Below are 23,271 nucleotides of genomic sequence, written 5' to 3'. Positions count from 1 at the left end.
GGCCTAGCAAGAGGAAGTTAGGACACGGGGGCATGCTCTCAAAGGAGATATTGAGACATAGCCTCTTCTTGCTGTCTTTGATTCCTGGCCACCATGAAGTGAACAGGCCTCCTCCTTCATGTGCTCCAGCCATGCTGTAACATGCCACTACAGGCCCAAGCAACCATGGTCTGAAACCTCTGAAACCTGTCAGCCGAAATAAACCTTTCTTCCCTTTAAGTTGATTTATCTCAGGTATTTATCATAGCAATGGAAAGCTGACTCACATACTCTTACTTTCCCCATTTCAGAAATAAGGCAGATGAAGCTTAAAGTGACTTATTCATACTCAGAAGTTCACATGGAAGCCTTGGAATTCCAGCCAAAGCAGCCAGATGTGAGAGGACAGCCATCCACCAAAGCAGTGTGGCTCTAATTAGGACATTAAAAAGTGGAAAGTTGGCTAGAATAGTTTTCCTTTCGCAAAATTCCTTATATCTACTTCCAACTATGTCTGTATCTCTTACTTGATTTTCGGATATCTTTAAAGCTGAAAAATAAATAGAAGCTAAACTCTGAGGCCAACTCAAGGTAGGCTGAAACTCTGATAAAGTTAAGTGTTCTGTAAGATAGTCAATTTCTACTAGTGAGAAGTAGCACCTGTGCCATCAAATGTTTTGTGAAAAGGTAATTTTATATTTAGGGAATAAATAATGTGTTACCTTGTTGGAAGTAATGCAAGATGGTACAGCCACTTTGGAAAACAGTTTGGAAGATTACCACAAAACTAAACCTATCTTTCATATGAATGACTTAGCAATCCCATAAAGGAAGAGCAAAATGACAGGGAGAGAAAGGAGATCTCTGGTTGCCAGGAGTAAGGGGAGGAGTTGAACACACAGGGACCGTATGAGATTTGACACATGTATGCAACTATGGTAGTGGATACATGAATCTATGAATTTGTCAAAACCTGTAGAACTATATACTGTAGAGTAAAATTTCTGAATAAATTCTGTGGTTTGATAGGATAGGACCAAGATGAATATTTTAATTTTGACAATTGTCGTATAGTTTTTTTAAAGATGTTCACATATGTATGAGAGCTCTCTGTACTATTTTTGCAATTCTTCTATAAATATAAAATTATCTCAAAACTAGTTTTGTTTTTTCAAAGTTGATATTATGGCTGTGCCAACTAGGATTTCTCACAGTTAAACTGTCTTTATTTTCTGTTTTAAATAGTAGAACAGAAAAAAAAAAGCTAATCTGGCCTTAGAAATTTTGCTTTAAAAATATAGTGAAAGCTGATTTCTAGACATTTTCTTAGCCTATTTCTTATTGTCCTAAAGTAATGTCTTGTCTCTACCACCTTCCCTGGCAATTCAGTTTTACTTAGCAGGGCTATTCTATTCTACTTCTTCCCCTAAAATAGATTTTGTGTTTTTCTGATATTTTTCTTTTCTTTCTTTCTTTCTTTTTTATTTTTTTGACGGGGTCTTGCCAAGTTGCTTACGGCCTTACTAAGTTGCTGAAACTGACCTTGAACTTGCAATCCTCCTACTTCCACTTCCCAAGCCACTAGGAGTATAAACCCTGAATCTCTCTGGCTTCTAGTCTTGCCATATGATGTCTTTTTCAATTGTTTCACCATGAGGTCCTCTTAAGACCTGAGCAGAAGCCAGTGCCATGCTCTTAAATAGAAATGTGTTCCAAATAAACCTTTCTTCTTTATAAAGTACCCAACCTTGGGTATTTTGTTATAGTAACATAAAATGGACTAATACCATATCTGCGGAATTTGCTTGTTATTCCTGTTGTTGTTCTGAACCATTGCACCTGGCTCCTGATTTTAATTGGGAATTTTAACTATAACGTGTGTTTATGCCCCCAATTAAGTGCTAGGTACTCTGACAATTGCATACATGGTTGCATTATTTAATATTTTTACTTTATATCAGTATTTCTTAAAGTAGACTTTTAAGGACAGGCCTATCATAATCTAACATTTTAATTCTTGATGAAACAAAAATCTTTTCTGGTGAGTGAGAGTGGTATTATTCTGAAAACTGTTCCTTTGTGTCCACTTCTGTATTTTCTTTCCATTCCATCAGCAGTTTTTGCTAGCACTATTGACCTTTACTCAGAATTAAGATTCATAGTATATTAATCATGATAAATACTAAATAGGCAGAAAAAAAAATGGAAATCATTTTGCTGCTTACAAAATATAAGTTTAATGGTTTGTCTGAGAGTTATCCTGGGTTCAGAAAAGTATCTGGAGAGTAATATGGCAAATAAGAACACATTTGTAATCTCTTAAGCAAAGTTGGAGAGCAGAAGGTAGCAGAGCTACAGTTGTGTGGTTTGAGGACACTTCATACTTTTAATCTCCAATTTTGTGGGGGGTGGGGAAGGGGTGAGTACTGTGTTTTGGATGTGGTTCATTTCCCAAAGATTTATGTACTGGAAACTTGGACCCCAGCACAGTGATATGGAGAGACGGTGGGACCATTAAGAGGTGGAGCTTAATGGAAAGTAGGTAGGTCATTGGGGCACTGCTCTCAAAAGAGATTAATGTAGTTCTCAAGAGACCTCAGTAAGTTCCTGCCAGAATGAGTTATTATACAAAGCAAGTTGGGCATCTGAATTTCTCTGACTTCTGGTCTTGCCATATGATGTCTTTTGCACCTGTTTCACCATGAGGTCCTCCTAGGAACTGAGCAGAATCAGTGTCATTCTCTTAAACAGAAATGTGTTCCAAGTAAACCTTTCTTTATATAGTACCCAATCTCAGGTATTTTGTTATAACAACATAAAAATGAACGAATACAGTATGTATCTGCTGAATCAGTTTATTATTACTGTTGTTGTTGTTATTACCACTATATTACACTATATTGTATATAGAACCACTATATTCTGCGGGAGGAATAAATAGGTGACTCACAGGGGATATTTAAGTCAGTGAAACTCTTCTCTATGAGTCTGAGGGAGGACATGGGACATTATACATTTTTCAAAATCCATAGAACTATATTCTTGAAGAGGGAATTGTAGTGTAAGCTATGGATATGGGCTAATAATGTGTCAATACTGATTCATTAATTAATGAAAGTGTACCATAGTAATGCAAACGCTAACAATAGGGAAAACTGTGCAAGCACAGGGGAGGTATATTGGAAATCTCTGTCCTAACCACTCAGTTTTTCCATCAGTCTAAAACTGTTCACACACACACACACACACACGCACCCATGACTGAGCCCAGTCTGGTTCCTCTCAATTTATATAATGAAGTTGTACTTACATGATATAATCCAGGGTGAATCCTCTGAACACTTAAAGTTGACATTTTTCTAGAGTTTTCTATAACTAACTCCCAAAACTTTGAAACTTGATGGGGGAAAAATATTACCTAAATAGATATCTTAAAATTCTAGAAATTTACATGATCTACTATCAAGGTAATGAAACAAAGAAAGTGTGTTTCATTCAGGTGATGGCAGGAAAATAAGACACAGTGGCAATTGGGGGACTCAAGCCCTTGACCACTGAGAATCTCAGAAAGTCCCCTCCATCCTTGTGTGTGAGCAATTGAAGTTGTCTCAGTCATAATGCTATAACTGCAGCATTGAGCTCTCTACTTTGCATCAGGTGACTGCCCCAGCTCCATTATACAGCCAGGTGGCTGAAATGCAATTTGGCAAATAGAATAAGATAGGCTATATGTACTGTGACAAGGCACTGGGAGTCATTAGTAAAATTCTATAACTCAGTATTATTAGAATAGGTGAGCACAGTCATGCCTACATAATGATGCTACAGTCAGTGACAGACTACATATGAGCATGGTCCCATAAGAGTGTAATGACCTGAAATTTTTCTGTCACTTGATGGTGTCATAGTAATGCATTACTCATGTGTGTGTATGTGTGAGTGTTGATGCTAATATAAACACGTGCTGCTATTCGCCTAAAATATAGCATGTAAAATTTGGTACAGTACATTATTCTTGATAATCAATGACTGTGTTACTAGTTTATGTATTTTATTATACTTTTTGTTATTATTTTAGGGTATACTCATTCTACTTATGAAAAAAAGAGGTAAGACAATATGCCACATTATTCTGCCAGCAGTCTTATACACCTCATATTTACATCATCACTTGATTGTATCATTTTCTCTTGAGCTTGATCTAATTTTATGTTGTTTTGTTCATTGTGGCCCTGGGAGCAATAGGCTATAACACACACACACACACACACACACACACACACACCAGGTGACTGAGGTGTGTAGTAGACTACACCATCTGGGTTTGGGTAGGTATACTCTGTGATGTTCACTCAACAACACATTTCCCAGAACAAATTCCCACCATTAGTGCCATGTGACTCTGTATAGAGTGTAGTGGTATGTGCCATTACCAGAGCATCAGATTTAATTTCACTAATCTAGGTTTCTTGGGGTTAGAAAAGTGTCTAAATACTCCCCTTCACAGTGTTGTTCAGAAATAACAATAGTCCAGGCCCATCTCAGGATGAAGGGAATTCCGTTAATTGAGTGCAGTGCTAATGACCCATAGGTCAGGAGGTCACTTCTCATTGGAGGCCAGCCTTTAGCCACACTCTGCACCTGGGCAGACGGGGCCCTAATCTTTTATCTCACACGTGGGTTCTTGACCACAAAAGGACCCATTCAAAATCATTTTCAGTGACTTGGTGAAACTCTTCCACTGATGGTGATTTTGCATTACTAGATGTATCTTCAACAACCCATCTTGCTTGGTGAAATTTGAATAAATTGAGGATAACTCGAATAGCGAGTTCATCTGGGTCCTTGCATTTAAATACTTCCTGCGACCTTTCAATAGAACTATGAGAATCCCAATCCAGTCCCTCATCCATTTCTCTTGGTGCTGAACTCTATAAAGACAGGATCCACTTCCTTGTCTGAAGAACCTTCCTTACAGAGCATTTAGTTACTATCATTAACATATCAGTTTATCAGTAAACTTTATCCCAGGTTGATACAATATGAATTCCATACTAGAGGAAGAGTTAAAATACCTCAGAAAAGAAATGAGCAACAAATTTTTTAAAAATTAGCTAAAGATGAAAAAAAAAAAAAAGTAATGAGCATTTGACCACTTTGAATCATTTTTTCCTTATAAATATTTTCTTTGTGTTCATGAGTTCAAGGAGCCCAGGAAATGTTGTGTGGAGTCCAGGTGCTACAAGAATTTTCCCAGTCTGCTTTAGGGAAGCCATAAAGCATCATGATGTCTAGTTAAAACACAATCTGAGCTGCCTTTGAGAAATGATGTATCATGTAGAAAAATTATGAAAGAAACATTGAGACTGGGGTGTCCCTCAGTGGTAGAGTGCTTGCCTAGCATGTGTGAGGACCTGGGTTCCATCCCCTGAAAAGAAAAGGACTAAAGAAGAAATATTAAAAAATAAGTGGAACTATTTATGTGTTATACTTAACTCCTGCACTGTTGAAATCAAATATTTTGCTGCTAAAATTTGTTCAATAATCATACAAGGGTTGGGGATATAGCTCAGTTGGTAGAGTGGTTGCCTTGCCTCGTAAGCACAAGGCCCTGGGTTCAATACCCAGTACCGTAAAGAAAAAAAAAAAAAAATCATACAAGTTTGGAAATAAACACATCATAAATTTTATCTTCAAATATTACATCAAAAAAATTAGATGAATTCCATTAGAGGAGTTTACAGAAAGACAGATTAGGTTCTACTGTCCTCTAGGTTTTCTAAAAATATTTCTTACTGACCTTCTAAAAGTTGGTAAGTTTCCATTATAAATTTTGGGTGCTGGGGATATAAAATAAAATAATTTTCCTTCATTCCATGAATGAACTAGCTGGAATTTAGAAATGCACCATATCCTGGATTGTACGAAGATAAAATTTCTTCTTATTTTTCTATTTCATTAAATACTGAAAATAAGATAATTTTACTATATTGAATCTGCCACTGTTAAGCAAAATTGTAACAAAATTCTAAGTAATGCACAATAAATTTAATTTTAAAATATGAAAAATTAGACTAAGGTGGTGAATGTTTTACTAAAGAATCCACACTGTGAGTTTGAGGAAAGCCCTAAAAGACAAGGAACACAGCTTTCGAGTAATCACAGGGTAAGTCCTCATTCTTTTGTGAATTTTAAAATGCTCAAGAAGTATTAATGAATTATGCCTAAGAATTAGACATTTTAAAATCGAATTTTCAGAGCCCCAAACTGAGAACAAAACTAAAATTAAGCTTCTGCACAAGCTGGTCGTGAGAGGGTGACAGACATCAGTCTGCTAATGAATTCATTATCAGTTTTCTCCTCCTTAACTGCTTTAATGAAAACCATTTGATTGATAGCCAAATCCTAATAATTTACTTTTCAAGGAAAGACAGTTTCCTTAATATCCTTAAAGACTTGTTGCATCGAAAACAAAAACAAATTAAATGTTATCCTGTCCCTCTGTCAGTGTAACCTGAGTGTTTGGGGAAATGGTCTAAGAATTAAATGCTGCTGTGTAACTATTCTGAATCTTTGACATAGTCTTTGTAGGAAATGGCGATTTTTTTTTATCAACCAAAAGGCAATTAAATGCTGTCATTTGGAACCCCCATTCATCAGGGACACTTGCCTGTCCCTTCTAGCTGGGAGACAGATAACAGAAACTGTCCTATGGGAGGCACAATGGACGAAGGTGATTAGAAATCAGGCAAACTCTGGCTTCTCTTGAGCGCAACTCCCCCACAGGCTGAATTATAGCTCTCCTACCAGTCCCAGGGCGCTGAATGATGTCATGGGATCTGCAGTTCAGCGAGATGAAAGGGATAAAGCAGAGCCCGCTGGCAGTAGGAAAAGCTTCCAACACACAATCCACAACACAGCTTGGGAACCAAGAAAGCTCCGGATCCAGCCACTCAACCCAAGCATGGGGCAACCACCGGCATTGCCTCCTTGCAAAAAAGAGGAGGAAAGCAACGTGATCCGTGTTTAACAAAAGAATGTGTGGACGGGAGGCGGGAGGGTAACTACCTACCTGCTGAAAGCGAACTTTCTTGATATCCGTGCATATATATAAGCTCGGCCCAGCCTTTGATGTTCAGCAACTGATCACTGATCAGATTACAGGCATTTCATCTCCCTGCTCGTCTGTCTTTGATCTGCATGGTTAATTTCATTTTCCTGGATTTGAAGTTTCGTCCGGGCTTGTGCTGACACACATTTTTGGGAAGGTAGAAGCATTTGGCATAGAAGTGCTGCCAAGGAGAAACCAGGCTGCCGAAAGGGTGAGTACTGGAAGGATCTCAGCAGTTGCAGGTACCGGGTTTTATTTTTTGTTGTTGCTTCCACTGCATTTTTCCACATGTGTTCTAAGAAAGAAAAAGATGATTTTAATCAGTTAAGAATGAACATATCTGTAGCCGAATACTACATTATGCTGTATGTATGTATCAGAGTAAATTTGATGCTTGATGCAATTTTTTAGTAGTTTGTACAAGAGGGTTTGCAATCTGTCATGTAAATTTTACTTGGAAATAAGTTGTTCCAACAGGACAAAACAGAACAGTACTAGCTTTAGCACACAACCGCTGCTTTAGTCCCTGAGAGCTGTACACTGTAACTGCTTTAAGTATTTACAGGTTACTGTAGTTAGTCAACAGGCAGTGGAACTTTGCTTGTTGAAAATGCATTCCTTGTTGTCTCATATAAAAAAGAAAAAAGGATCTCTGGCAATCCTATTTCTTTAGTTTATTTACTCTTTCACCTCCAAGATGTAAATCTATCAAATACATTTCCTTATGCAGTTTGTATACACAAGGGAATTGCTGAAAAGGCATTGGAGTGTGATTAAAGTCTTTTATGTGTAAAACCGAAGAATTTAAAAACAGTGGGGGAAATGTGGCACTAGGTTTGGCTAAAAATACTCTAGTGATTTTCTGTAACCTTTGGAAATAGCACAAGCCTTGTTTACAGAAACATTCACAAGGTTAATATTCCTAAATTAACATTTACTTTTAATTTATAGTGACAGCTGTTGTAGGTTACAATTTGCCAACTGTTTAGGAAAACTATCTGAGTAATCAACAGTTATTATGTTACATAAAGTATTTTAGTAACAATTTCATTTTAGTTAATGCTCTACAAAACCAAATTATGTTGCTGCACTGAATTTCGAAGTTAATTGTTATTTCTTTGTCAATTCAATGATATTCTCCCCTCCCCAAAGTAAAATCTTTAGACTGAAATGCAAGAACTCAATAGAGTGGAAAGTGATCTCTCCACGTGCACACTGGTTTGTTTTAATGTTCTGGTCCTAAGTTTATTTGGTCAAAATATTTAATTATTATCACAATAGCCTATTTTATGCTAGCTGAGCCACAAAGAAATTATAAGCCATAAAACCAGTTATTCTTGACTCTGAAATTCTGATGAAACAGGAAAGGTCTAAAGAGTCTCATTTCATATGTAATTAATTTTTCAGAGTCAATTAATTAAATGACTTTCTAAATTTGCCTCCTGATATTAGGAGGTTAATTAGCATTGTTTGCTTAATTTTAAAACTTTGATGGTTGTTAAGTTGATATTATTTAGACCATTCTAAACTGACTATATTTTTAAGTCTGTCAGTAAGAATTTAATCTGAAAGATTTAACTCTTTTTACTCAGGAGATCATTTTAAATTTTTTTCTACCAATAATGCAACAAGTCATATTGATAATATCCTGATTTTTAAAACTTTGTTTGTCTAAAAGTCCTCTTTAAATCAAAAAGACAGTGTTAATGTTCACATTCAGAGAAGAAAAGTTAGTGTTTTTAAGGTAGTACCTACAAGTGATACCTATGAAATAGTGTGCTTGGGAACTTGCTCATTAGTTCAGGCTTGGGGTTTAAAACTTTTTGTAAATGACCGTTTATTTGATTACTAGGTTCATTTTAACAAATGAAGACTCTTCTTAACACAAAACAAAGGAGAGAATTAGCAATTATCTGATTAATTTAGGCTTTGTAGAAAACTAGCTTGGGCAAGTCAAGTCCTTGAAAAACCCACTGCAGTGTCTGAATTAATTCAGTTAATTGTTTACTTCTTGTGTCTTTGTAGAGATATGAAACAAAGTGCATTTGATTTTAAAAGAAAGATGGCTATTGCTGAAGGTATAGATACAGTTTTAAAAGGCATTTCTTAATTAATTGCCACAAGATGACCTTGATTGGGATTGAGTAGATAGACTCCATACTTGTACTGAACAGAATGCTTATATTACATTTTTCAAAGTACTTTCCTTTCCATTGCTTCAATGGCAGCTTTGTTACTGCAGAAAGGTCATCTTCAAAAGACTTTTATTTCTAGTCTTGATTCTGTCACTGATTAGCTATGTGGCCTTAAGAGAGTCACTTCACTACTCAGCTTTCTCATGTGTGAAGTGAGGAGGTTGATCAGATCATTTTCATGAAATAAGCATGACTGGAATTTTTATAGCCATTGTACAGATGAGGAAACTGAGATGATAGAAAAGTAACTGCAATATTAGCTAAGGTCACACAGCTACTTTTCTGAGGACTAGTCCAGGGTTCTTTCCAGTCTATCATGCATGGGCTCTTTTCCAACAACTGCTAAAACAAATGCACTGTGGAGCTGATCAGAGAACAATGTTGTTTTGAAGGATAAAGATAGTCACTTCCTATTGCAGTCCTTTTTTTTGTTTCCATGACAGAACTGTCACTCAAATGGATTTGTCCAATTAATTCCCAACTGTTCCTTTGCTTTGTATTTCTAAGCTATCTAAGCACAATTACTACAACATGTAATTTACCATACATTGGAAAATAATTTTTATTAAAAAATTGAATATATCAATGCCATGTGAGGTTATGTGTATGTGTCTCTGTGTATGTTTATATATATATATGTATATATATATATATTGTCATTACATAAGCCATCTTTTCTGCGTGTTTTCAAAAAAATTGATAATTTTTTAGGAGATGCCAGTGGAATCCATGAAAAGTTTAATAGTTGATTTAAATTTATTATTCCTCAATGTAGATCTGCAGTGGAATTTTGTGAAATTTCAGTTTGCAAATTCAACATGGTTTCATACATGATACATGTTACATACCATATTTGATTATGTTGTGAATCCTTGATGCCTTTTATTAACTCTTTTTTTCTTTCTTGGGGAAAATATTTCTTGTGATTTAAAAATTAATTAAGTTATTGATGAAATTTTATGCCTATATGCTGCTTTCAGGACCAAATAGTTGACCCTCACAATATGTCATCACCCTTATAAAGGCTCATGTATATCCTTACAGATGTTAACATTCACTAATATTTATTAATTCACTAATTATTAATCAGTTTCATAATAGGTATCGAATACTTAGGTGCCAGTCATGCTAACAGTATATTTTTTAAACATCTCTTTTCAATTCACTAGTAACAAATCTCTTGTCCCTATTGTATGGATGAAGATGTTGAGTCTTAAGAGTTGAATAACATTTGTAAGATCACAAGTGTAATTAAGTAGCAGCACTAGAATCTGGTTTCAAATCTTAGATTCTTTTCTTCTAGTGCTAGCCTGTTAATTCTTTCTATTACATAGAGCTGAACTTGATTGTTAGCAAACATTATAGCCAAAATTTTGACCAAAATAATGTGTTCCACCTCTTTTTCCTTCTTTCTTCCTTCCCTTGCTTCTTTCCCTCCCTCACTCCCTCTCTGCCTCCCTTCCCTCCTTACTTTCCTTCCTCCCTCCCTTTCTTTCCTTCTTTTGATACCTCTTATAAAAATGACTAAACATTTTTAGTAGACTTTTGCTTCAGCTGACCTAGAATCTTGAGCCATACAATCTCAAGACATAATCCATTCATCCTCAGCTTTAAGAATGGATTGAACTCAAGTACCACCTTGGTTAGTCAGAATCTCTCCCTGTGAAGGCAACATCAGTCCAAGCCACTCTGGAAAAGCTAACAATTTGGTGACCCTTTAAAGAGTGATTTTTTAGATTTTTGTGAGCCTACTTTAGAGGAATAGGTGAGAAGGATGAAGGCAGGGACAGGAAGCTCCCTGGTGGCCATGCTTCATGTCCCTGCTACCATCACAAGCTACTCGAGTTCACTCACATTCTAGATTGAGCAGGTAGCTTTACACCACACATCACAAATTCAATTTGCTCTTTGATGAGACATGAGCAGAAGGGAAGGGCAGGTGGGGGGCTAAATGATGCTATAAAACTATTTCTTCCAAAAGAAACCACTCCCTTTGAGAGGCTGTCCTGTAAGTACAGTTTTCTTCATCTTGTTCAATATCCCCAATTCTCTGACAGTCCCAGAGTCTTACACCATATAGTCTGTCATCCATTCAGCCTGTTCCTTAACCTAGTCCTCTGTGGATGAGTCCACCACATTTATGGGGAAACAGAGACATCGTTATCTCTTTTCTCCCTAAACTCATGAAAAGAATCTAGCCAATGGAGATGGTTGGGTCCAACATGTCATGAACTCACAAAGATCAATGTACATGCTGCAACTTATACCAACTTACAAATGTCATGAGTTTAACATTATATAAACAAAACAGCCTCCTGATCTTTATGTATATTGGTTTATGCACTATTGGTATAGTAAAGATTATGTAAGGATTCAGGGAGGTCACATTTTGATTCCAGTTTTATCAGTAACTTTTGGCATGACCTTGAGCCTATCACTCAGCCTCTGGTCTCACAGTCCTCTCCAACCTTCCACTGATAGTCTATAATTGACATGACAGGGTGCTGGGTATGACTCAAATGGCTGGGTCTTGAGGGTTCTTTTTCACTTTATTTTCTTAACTGTATTTGGCAAACTATCACCCTTTCAGAATCTCATTCCCAATTATTAATTCAATGAGCAAATTTTTAATGAATACCTACTATGTGCCAAGCATTATGAACTAAACCAATTAAATTCCATACTTTCTCAAGTAATTTGCATTCTATTTTATTTTGCCTAGGAATAGTGATTTACAATGCAGATTACTAGGAGTCAGGCAATTTCCCACTTGAGATTCCAGTGAGCCAGTTTATCACTGAAACCATTTTTGTGTGAGAAATATGTTACTTTGTTAGCTCAACTTTGTGGAGAAAATATCCTAAACAAACACATTTTTTTATCAGCTCAGATAATGCTAAAACTAGCTTCAGAAAATGAACCTTACACAAAATCTTAAAAACAAACACCTCTACCAAGATCCTCATAGTAATTTGACTTTTCCAGTAAAAATTTCAACACTTTAATTTTATCCAATCTTTTAAGGGGAGAAAAATATTCCCAGCCCTGATTCAAAGCATCATTTTCATTCTGAAGGAGCCTAGGATCATATATATTCTTTTGGAACTGCCATTGATGCTCATTTGTGGGCCTGAGTTTATGCTAAGATACTGTCTTCAGATCATATAAACACTCGAAGTAAGGTAAAGTGTAGAATATTTATTTAACTTAATGGGCCTCTTCTCTAAAGAATGAAATATGCAATCTAGAGTGCAGAGGTTTGGTACTCTTTCCCCCCACTGTCAATTATCATTTCAGGTGTCATTTATCGATTGATGCTAAGTGTCCTATGCCCTACAAAAGCAAAATATTGCCCTGGAAAATGGCACCATTTAGTGAGTACTTACTATGTATGAAGTATTAGCCAAGTGCTTTAAATACCTTACAGTATTTAACAACCACCAAGGAAGGAACTCATGTTACAGATGAAGAACAGGAAACTTAGGGAAGTTAACTAACTTTTCCAAGGTTATACAACTAGTGAATGCCAAGTTGGCATCAAGACCAGATTGTCTGGTGCCAAAGCCCATGTGCATTCACAATGGAGTCTCTCTCCATAGTGAACTAACAGGCTGAGAAGATCAGTCAAAGACACATGAAATGATTCAAGAACTAATGAACTAAATAATGTGCTACTGTCTCTAAATACAAAAGAAAGTCAGAGAGGAAAAGAGCACTTGGCTGAAGTCAGAGAAAGTTGTTCCTGGGTTGGCAGATTGAATTCTACTCAGAAAATGTTCATTGAACATTTGTTTGAGTGACTGATACTATCAGAGATACAAGTTAGAACAAAATAGTCTCCTTCTTTGGAAGCGTTTTAAGTCCTTGGGACAGAAACTAAGTCCACATATATTCATGACACAAGGCCGGATGTGGCAAGTGCTAAAGTATCCCAAACTTTGTAGAGAGGAATTATAGCTCATAATTAGGGGGGAATTCATAGGAGTCATGACTTTGGAGTTGGTCCTGACATAGGAGAAAGAAGTCAGAAAGGAAGATGTGTGAGCTTTAAGAGGAAGCTGTGAGATCCAAGGAAGGGCAACTTCAGGGCACATATGAGGCAAGGCAAGCAGACCAGTTTGGTCAGAATATAAAGTGGAGGTCTAGGAGAGAGAAAGATAAGGTTGGAAAGGTGGGTGGAGCCCAAGCGGGAAATCTTTGAATGCTAATCAAAGAGTGTGGAAGCTATTCTTTACAAGGAGGAACCACCTGCAAATCTTCACTGAATAGTGGCAACCTGAAAGGCAGGCAACAGAACACAGGCTGTGGCAATATTCTGGTGAGGGACTGGGAGGACTTGGACTGTGGTGGAGGTGGTGGACCTGAAGAGAAAGAGATGCAGAAAGGTGAATGCCTGAGACCTTGCAAAGAAAGAAGCAACAATTCAGCTTATTAAAGATAAATTCAGTATCTTCTATGTTATAGGCTATGGAATATCAAGAAAATAAAATGCATTCTAAAGAGATTAAAATCTAGTTGGGAAAAGGAACACAATAGAGACATTACTTCAACATAGTGCCGAAAGAGTATATGAGTAATGCTCATGGAGGTTCTAGGGGTACCAGGTGAGTGGGTAAGCGGATAGGCTAGGGGAATATACAGGTACCTTGAGGTTCAAGTAAGGAAATGCACAGCATTTGTAAATTGTCTACAGGTAAGTCATTGTTGTGATTTATGTTCCAAACATGTTATATTTAAAGCATAAAATATGGAAGTGTTATACTTAGGAATGATAACATTTTAAAGTATTTTTCACAGGTACCTGTTACACTACATTGTTTGAAATGTGGGATCACAAGATGTGCAATTACTGATGACTAGTCATTCATTCACCCCACGAATATCTACTTAACCTTTTTTTTTTAATACAACAGTAAAGTAGGCATTGTTAGCTCTGCTTCGTAAATGCATGAACTAAAGCCGAGGTTATATAAATAACCTGACACAAAGTACTATTAAAGTCACAGAGCCCAGACCCTGTTTTCCAGGTCCTCGGGTCGGCATATTTGGGTTTACTGGGTGACTAGCTACTGGACTAGGTTGGCTTGTAGGAGACGGACACGTGTTGGCTAGGACGTACCCCCTGCCCTATAGAGGATTCTGCCCAGTGAGTGAGCCCTGTGAGAGTATCTGTTGAAAAACTGCAGGTTAATCAGTGAGGTGACTGATAGCTTGGCCATCATGATCTTAACCTACCCGAGCGAAAGTGCCACACTCATAGATCTGGTCTTCGTTTTGTAGGGCTTTTCCTCTTATGCAGAAGCGGACTCTGCATAGGATGTGAAACGCACGGGAAAGGCACAAAGGTCCTGGGGAATTACACCCGGTGTGGAAAGGAAGGCTCCATCCTTTCTCCAAAGGAAGTTCATGCTGTTAATGGTCTTGGCTACCCCATCCTCTACCCTTGTTCTCCCCTAACCTTCCCGCATTCAGCATTCTGCAGCTGCTGGGATCTGATCACCCCACCCAGCGCGGAAGACTTTAGTAGAGCAAGGAAGAGCCCAGTTGAAGTCAGCGGGGGGCGGGACGAGAGCCGACGGGCGGAGCGATGGGCGGGGCGCCGGGAGGCGGCGGCCGTTGCCGGGCTACCAGAGAGCGCCGAGCCGGCGGCGCGGGGAGGTGCTCCGCTTGCGCGCGTAGAAAGGACCCCTATCCAACTCTGCGCTCTGCACCCTGTACCTGCGCCCTGCGCCCTCATCCAGAACGGTATTGCTCACCCCTGAGTCCCTGGCTTCAGCTCGGACCCACAGGATAGGACGAGGCCCACCAGCTGACGGAGTCTTGCTGGTGACTGGGAAGGTAGGTGCCCAGCTCCTCCCCGAACTGAGCTGCGCTGCGCGGGGACCCCAGCCCTTGCTCACGGTTGATCCTTTCTAGATAGGAGCCTAGAGAAGAGGCGACTGCCTGACGGAGGGAGAGGGCAGTCAGGGGCAGCTCACTTGTAGAAGAGGGGAGGGGGCAGACTGTGTTGGGCCACAAGACCCCAGGAAGGAGTGACAGTCAGGGGCAGCTGGGAAGGAGGCACTGGGATGCAGAGCTTTGCCAGCAGCCGCAGAAGGGCCGAGATCTTGCGAACGCCTGCTGATCTCCTTTGGCGATGGGAATGACAGCATTTAGACTTCTTATCTAGGGATCTTGTGAAGAAAAAATCTGCTTGTAGAGCAAATATATGTGAGTATATAAATAAATATGCATAATGCTTTTCCCGGGCCTTACACAGTTGCCCTACGTCCTTGCGGGAGGTATTCCCCAGCGCACTGACTGGCGCGCGACGCGAAGGTGGGTCTCTGGAGCACTTATCTGCAGGCTGCACTGCAGAATTGCAGCCTAGGAGGTAATAAGAGAACATTTAATTCTATCCTATTCCTTCCATGGAAAAAGAAAAGATTCTTAAACGTCAGCAGTATTTACCAGTACATTGAGGAGCAGAGCAGGTAATAGATTTAGAGAGAAAAGAAGTCAGCCCTTATTAATGTTCGCATGTCGTTTCATGGAATAGAAATTTAGCTAGTATATTCTTAGAGATTAAAGTTTGGTGGGGTCAAAATTCTGTGATCTGATTTGATAGTAGTAAATTAATCATCTGATTGGACTGTAGTAAATTAATCAACATTTAACATCTATCATTGTGAAAATTTCATGTCACTTTTTTTGCCTTTTAATAACAGGACTCAGTTTGCAAACAATCATAAGTATTGCTCAGTATTTCTTTAAACAGTTTAACCCAGAATATTTATGAAGGCATAGTTTTTATTCCAATGAGTTTCTTTGACTACAAGACAATTTCTTTATATAAACAGGAAACAAGTATTGTTAAACATGACTTATGTAAACAGAAGAATTTATTTTAGTGTTGTTATTTCATGATCAGATACTTAGATTCGAAAGTGAGGATTATATTGCATTAGCTCAGGATTTACTAAGTATGTTGTCTATGGAAGAATTTCACCTCAGGCATTTTTGCCAATGCTGCTTTCAAAAATTTTTTTTTATCTCATGCACTGCTTATTATCTAGTTTAAAGATATATAATGAGAAGGGTGAGAATTGAGTTCTAATGTAGAAGACTTTTTGATATATTCAGAGATGTAAGTAACTAAAAATAATTTTGTGTATTTTTATCAAGTTGTTCTGAAGATAATATAGAATATAGATATGCATTTTCAAAATATTGCCTTGACATCAATACATAGAGTGTTATCATGAGCTCTGTAAGTTCTTTTTAATCAATGAAAATATCTTATGACATCTACTTTATTACCAAGGCCATATGACTTTGTAGACTGTAGAATTTTTTTTTTTTTTTTACAGTAGGTGTTAGCTGGGATATTGTGTTAGTGTTTTCTGGTACAATAATGGAAGTTGTTAGTTTTTTTTTTTCCCACTAGAGTGTCTTTTGATGGTTCAGGCTGGGCTGGATCTTGAAGTTGAAGTTAAAGATGGATGAAAGACCCTTATTCACTAGAAACTACAGTGTAAAATGCCTTTCCTATCAAAAGACTTGAATGAGGGTCATTGCTAACATTTAAGTAGCTATGAAAGAAGCTGTTCAAAAGAATAGAAGAAAAGTCAGATGATTAAATGGATGGTTCTGAGTTTGAATTTACATATTTTTAAGAGTATAAATGAGTTGAGATAGCTAATGTCACATGTGTATTTAATATATTAGTTTAATTTACTAGTTATTGCTCTGTTATAGAAATTTAGACCATGTTGGAGATTTAAAACCTAAGTGAGGAATTCTGCCAACACTGATAAAGAGAATTTGAGTTTCCCTTTCCACTTATTTAAATCTCTGAACAGCACCTAGCTTAGCTCAATCTCCCTGGACTAGAGCAAGCCTCAAAAATTAACATAAAACAACCAAACAAATCCAATCATCTTTAATGCTAAAAGAAAAAAAAATTTTAAAACCTGACAAATTAATATTTAAAGTCAAGCATTTAAAATTCTGGAAAAGCCAACATATTTTAACTGTGTTGACTCCATGTTGAGTAAGAATGCCCACCTTCAGTAAGTGTATGCTCCAAATAAATAAATCAACAGCTGCCTATGTGAGAAGAGAGTCATGGAACAGTTAATACTTCTGTCCCATGGCAGCTCATTATTAAATGTTCATAGACTTTGTAAAGAAAACTTCTAGCTGAAGAAAAATAAAGGTAAAGCAGTCTGAGCAGAATTTCTTTCCATGATTTACTGGTTGAGTGGTGAATTCATTCATCATATTTTATCTGTCAAAAATATTTACATTTAAAAGTAAAACGTTTAAGCAGAATTGTGTTATCTTCCAGTCTACACATCACAAAGCATGTACCTTTTAAACCGAAGTTTTGAAACCCGGGGTTTAGAAGGAGAACCAACATCCATCAGCAATTACTTGGGACAAAGGAACTTGTATATCTGAAGATTAGTATTTAGCCCCTCTTCAGTCAGCTTGAATGGGTCTAATATGAGGAAATTCTAAAAGAATGGAGCTTACTTATACTGGAGAAGAACACTCTGAATGGTGTAAAGAGTGGTTTTGGATTCTATCCAGATTTCCTTCTAAAATAAAAATTTAGACAGCTGTGTTTTAGAGATGATTGTACATAGTTTTCTTAAGATCAACTATGTAGATATTTGAAGGTTCCTTCATCATTGATGATACAGTTGTTCTTTTTGTTCTTTGGAATAGAGAAACTTTTAATGAATTTTGGAAAAAGTACCTTATTTACAATATGCTTGTTGATTGAATATTTTATGAATTCTGACAATGGTTTCTCTAGGGCAAAGATGTTAGTGCCTCCAACTCAGAGAAAACCAATTCGTCTCAAAAAACCATACCCTAGGTTAAGTTCTGTTTAAAAAAAAAAAAAAAAAAGTTTAGGAACCTGACAGTGACCCTTAATGTTTTTGAACTTTGGAGCAATTGGAAATACTGTATTTGGCAGCTGAAAGTTTTAAATCTTATAGAATTTTCATTAGAAAACAGTTCATGATTTGAGAGAGGGAAACTATTCTCCTTCCTCAGCCAACAGAAATATGCATATTCTTATTACAGCACACCTTTGTGAGCTTTCTGGTCTGCCAACTCTACCACATAGAAAGAATGATTTTTGGAATATAGTGAAATTAAAGGGTAAGATGCAGAATAGTAGAGGCTGGAGGTTATTGTCCTTTTTGGAAACAGCAGTATCCTAAATTTCTAATTAATTTCTCATTCTTTAGCATGTGGGACTGACAGTATTTCTATGCCAAAGTTTATGTTCCACCATTAAAATGTAACATTCTATATTTATAGCATTGGCTTTATTTCAATGCTGATTTTATAAATTGTAAGCCTGCCAGTTTACTTTAGTGTTGATATATTTCTTTAATGGTTCAGCTTATTGCATATTAAAAGATGTATGGGTTGAATGGAGCTTCATTACATAATGTTAATACACCATTACTAGATGAAAACTTACCTGCATGCACATTGCATCATCCGGATAATACATATCTTTTAAGAGATGGAAAATAAAGAAAATTAAATAATTTATTCTGAAAAAAGTATCCAGATTATTCAAATTATTCCAAACTTCATATGGGTTGTTTGCAATGTCAGATATAAAGATAGTTCTCAGAAAAATTTTGTATTGTTAGTTTCATATGGTGGCACATACCTGTAATCACAGCTACTTGGAAGACTGACATAGGAAGATCACAAATTTGAGTCCAACCTGGGCAACTTAGACCTTAGTAAAAAGGGCTGGGGATGTAACTCAGTGGTAGAGCTACCATGAAGGAGGCTCTTGGCTCAATCCCCAGAATCATAACAGAAAAGAGAAAAAGTTGGTTACTTATTGTTTGTTAAAACTAGAAAGATAAATACCAGACCTTCTTCCTTAGTGATATTTGTCAATACAGGTTGAGCATCCCTAATCTGGAATTCTCCAAAATCTGAACCATTTTGAGTACCAACACACCTCCACAAGTGGAACATTCCACAGCATGAAGTTTCCTTTCATGCACAAATTACTTAAAATGCTGTGTAAAATTACCTTCAGGGTATGTGGATAAGGTATATATGAAACAAAAATAAATTTCATGTTTAGACTTGGGTCCCATCCCCAAGATACCTCACTGTGTATATGCACATGTTCCAAAACCTGAAGAAATCAAAAATTTGAAACCATTTGGTACCAAGCATTTTGGATAAAGGGTGCTCAGCCTTGAGTGTAGAGTACTATACTAAAGAAATGGGATCTTGACCTGGATTTGGCTCTACCACAGTAACTTTTCTTTCAATCTTTAGTTATGTTTGCTCATATTTTTCACATATATTGTTTCCTCCCTTATAACTCTGAGAGATAAAATATTATCCTTAATTCATGAATTTCTTTATTAACATGTATTGGGCACATACTTTGGATAAGTTACCATTCTGGACTGAAATTGGTTTCCTTGTCATGAAGTCCCCAGACCCCAGTTGGTGGCAAACTTGAATGACTGGGTGGTTGCTAACATCAGTGAAGGAAGTCCAGTAAAACAGCAGAGCATAGTGGGGACAGGCACACTAGAAAGTGTTTGTTCTTCCCCAAAAAGGCACCTGATGCTCAGTTTCAGCTCATGTTGACTTGATGTGGACTTGTCATTGCCATGTTGTCTGTTTCATGAAAGTTCATTTTTTTAAGTTGTTGATGGACCTTTATTTTATTCATTTATTTATATGTGGTGCTGAGAATTGAACCCAGTGCCTCACACAAGTGAGACTCTATCACTGAGCAGTAACCCCAGCCCCAAAGTTCTTCATTTTTAATATCGAAAATAAATTTTAAAAATCACATGCTGCCGTAGCTAAAGAAAATGAGTGCCAGTTAGATGTAACACAAAGGCTAGAAAGAGAAGTAACCAGATAATGAGGCAGAGACATTAAGTCCAAGGTACGATGGAAACACAAAGAATGGGTATCCCATGCTAGATTTAGGGAGTTGCCAGACACCTTAGACAGTTAGTGGGGGCAGGCATGGTAGACAGATCTAGTCATCTGCTTAGCCAGTGAGAAATGAAACCTGGAGCTGCTTCTCCCTAGCAACACTCCCATAAACCACCACCTCTGAGACCTTGCCCTTTTGCCTTTGGACACACCAGTGCAGGTTTTTGTGATTTTAGTCAAGGAATAGAAAAGGGACGTGCATTTATAGCACCTGTTGGATTTCTGTGCCTTTTAAGGGAGGCCAATTAGGACACATTTGCATTAGTAACCATTCATCAAATGAGCAGACTGAGCAGCTTTACTTGATAAGGAGCCACTTTTGGTGCAGCTGAACAGGATGTTTGCCAGCTCTGTGCTCTAGGTTCATGTCCCTTCTTTTATGCTTGCCTAGTTCTCCAGATACTGCCAACCTACTTAGTATTGCTGAATGGCAGATAGTGAGGCAGAAATTCTGTTCTACCAGCATAGAGTAAGTCAGGCATTATTAGCCTTTATTTAGTGCTTAGCCAGGGCCAGTGCAGCTACACATGTTCTGCAAAAATAGATGCTGTATTGTTAGTAGATGTTGTCTGGTCTGGATATTTTGACAGACTATGAAAACCCCAATGGACAGACACATCGTACATACTCACAATAATTTGTAGTCTCATGCCAACCCCAAATAAATAGAACTCTTAAACATATGGAAGCATTTTTCTATCTTTGGGCCAGATTCTGAATTTAAAAGCAATTTCAACAAATAACCTTTTAATTACCTTATTTTTATTTTAAATATTATTACTTAAACACATTTTATTAAATTTTCCTTCTTTTATAAGTGCCAAAGAACTTCGTCAGGAATTTCATTTTATTCCAGGAAATTCAAGGTCACACTCATAATACTCTACCAGCTAAATTGTTTATTTCTAAAATGCTCCTTGACCAGGCTATATTAAAAGCAATTTAGGAGACCACCACTTCTGCTAAGCTGTGAACTGCCTGCAAGTGCAACTTTTTGTGTTATCCTCCCCAACCCAATGCTGCCTCCTTTTAGGTACCTGATAACTGCTTACCCAAAGTCGGTTAAATAGAGAAATTATTAAATGTGTTATTTGTTTTATACCTATCATCAGTTTGTGTTGATGAGGTTCTTCTATCCCTAATGGAAAAGGTCAGTAGTATACAGCCCTCCTAACTCGAAACCCTGTTTTGGAATCACCAGGCATGAATTTAGTTTGTTTTTTATCAGTTCTAGTATTTGTGTCTTTTCACCTGTTTTTTTTTCCTCCCATCATATGGGGATATATATCTGCTTGAAAGTATGATGTTAAGGAGAAAAAGTTAGACTTTTTATCAAGCATTAGCACAGTATTTGTCATTATAAATGCTTGGTTCAAATTGTGAATTCTTAGCTTTCCTATGCTTTCTGCAGGCCTATAGATCTAGAGTTCATCAAATGTCTCACTTTGGTCTCACAGTCTTCAAGGCCTGTCACACATATTGGCTCATTTGATCCTTAAGGATAATATCATAGCATGAAGGACAATAGTTGCTAACACTTATATATTGCTTAAAATCCTTTAATTGCCTTATGACTGGTAAACTCACTCATTCCTCTTGGAGTCTCGGGGAGTGGATACTATCACTCTGCCCTATGGAGAGGTGAGGCACTGAGACCCCAGGTGAAGTAACTTGTTCATTTTCATGCAGTTAATTAATTAGTGATGTTCCCAGTAACAACAACAACACAAACATCAGCCCCATCACTGAGTAAGATTTATTCTGTCCTAGTCACTGGGTTAAGCACTTTTGTGTATTCTCCCAGTGAATTCTCACTGCACCCTATAAGACAGATTCTATTTTTATCTCTTTATAAATGTGTAGTCTCAGTGTGATATTGCTAAGAAACATTTCACTATTTGTCTTCTGTACATACTGACTTACCATCAAGTTCTTTTTTTGTCTTGTTGGTGTAAATGCTTTGACATTACAGGTTGAAAACCTCTAACCCAAAATTTAAAGTGCTCCCAAATCTGAACTCTTTTGAGTACCAACATGACACCACAAGTGGAGAATTCCACGCTGAAACTTTCTTTCATGTACAAAATTATTAAAAATATTATTAAAAATCACCTTTAGGCTATCTGTATAAGGTATATAGGAAACATAAATTAATTAATTGTATAAACTGGGGCCCCATCCCCAAAATATCTCATTGCATATATGCAAATATTCCCAAATCCCAGAAAATCTGAAATCTGAAACACTGCTGGTCCTAAGCATTTCAGAAAAGGTATAATCAACCCAAATACCCTTTTTCCATATTACTTTTAATCTTATATAGTTAGAAGCTTTTAACTTTTAGAAAAGAAATTTTTCAATATTTAAGGACCATGTCCAGAAAGAGATAACCTTAAATACATGTTTCATAGAATGTGATTTTTATCTTTTGACCAGCTCACCCACCCCAACCCTTTTTCTAAACAGGCAGGAAGGTACGAGGTTGGGTAGTTGCCAGAAGAACTTGAGATATGCCAGGAGAGACAAAGCTACCACCAAGAAGCTGAAAAAGTTTAGATTCACTCAAAATGGACCATTCATTCAACAGATGTAAAGTGATTTTCATTGGCCTGCCAATGTGACCTGCTGAGGCAGCTGAAATGATTCCTCTGGGTCTGGCACTCTGGGTTAGCCTGCATGCTCAGCCCTGGGTGGCTGCTCAGAACAGCTGACGGGGGACTGCCCGGCATGGATTCCTCTGTTGTTATTTTTGTTATTATTTTCCTTGAGCTCTTTGACCCATTTTTCTGATTCTCTGGTTCTCTGCTCTCATTTCCTTCCAAGTAATCAGATGATTGCTGGGTCCTCTTGTAAGTTTAGAAAGAGTTCACTTTAGAAGAAACCATTGTTTCTCTACCTGATAAATGGGGCCACCAGATGAGGCTTCCCTTATTTATTTTTAATGTCTTCTCTTGAACTCTTGTATTTGTGAACAAATCCAGATTTGCTTTT

The 23,271-nt window shown here is 37.3% G+C and overlaps 1 protein-coding gene and 1 long non-coding RNA gene across 7 annotated transcripts in view; one reads left to right on the top strand and one right to left on the bottom strand.

Moving 5' to 3' along the window:
- Positions 1-14,784, bottom strand: part of LOC124984523 (uncharacterized) — a 34,151-nt gene extending 19,367 nt beyond the window's left edge. For both annotated transcript variants that reach the window (XR_007108699.1, XR_007108698.1), the window contains exons 1-2: positions 14,521-14,784; positions 7,052-7,385 (exon numbers count right to left, since the gene is read on the bottom strand). This is a non-coding gene — a long non-coding RNA (uncharacterized LOC124984523). The remainder of the gene's footprint in view (positions 1-7,051; positions 7,386-14,520) is intronic.
- Tnfrsf19 (TNF receptor superfamily member 19) overlaps positions 6,849-23,271 on the top strand; it is a 93,989-nt gene continuing 77,566 nt past the window's right edge. Inside the window, exon 1 of one of the 5 annotated variants that reach the window (XM_047552220.1) lies at positions 6,849-7,301. The gene's annotated coding sequence lies outside the window, so the exon portion shown is untranslated. Of the gene's footprint in view, positions 7,333-14,927; positions 15,124-15,471; positions 15,496-23,271 lie in introns of those variants that run through there. The other 4 variants (XM_047552215.1, XM_047552218.1, XM_047552217.1 and 1 more) reach the window with 4 other exon arrangements.

This window comes from Sciurus carolinensis, chromosome 5, assembly GCF_902686445.1.
Source record: "Sciurus carolinensis chromosome 5, mSciCar1.2, whole genome shotgun sequence".
NCBI classification, from domain to species: Eukaryota; Metazoa; Chordata; class Mammalia; order Rodentia; family Sciuridae; genus Sciurus; species Sciurus carolinensis.
The sequence above is the reverse complement of the archived record's forward strand: the minus strand, read 5'-3'. Positions and strand labels throughout refer to the sequence as shown.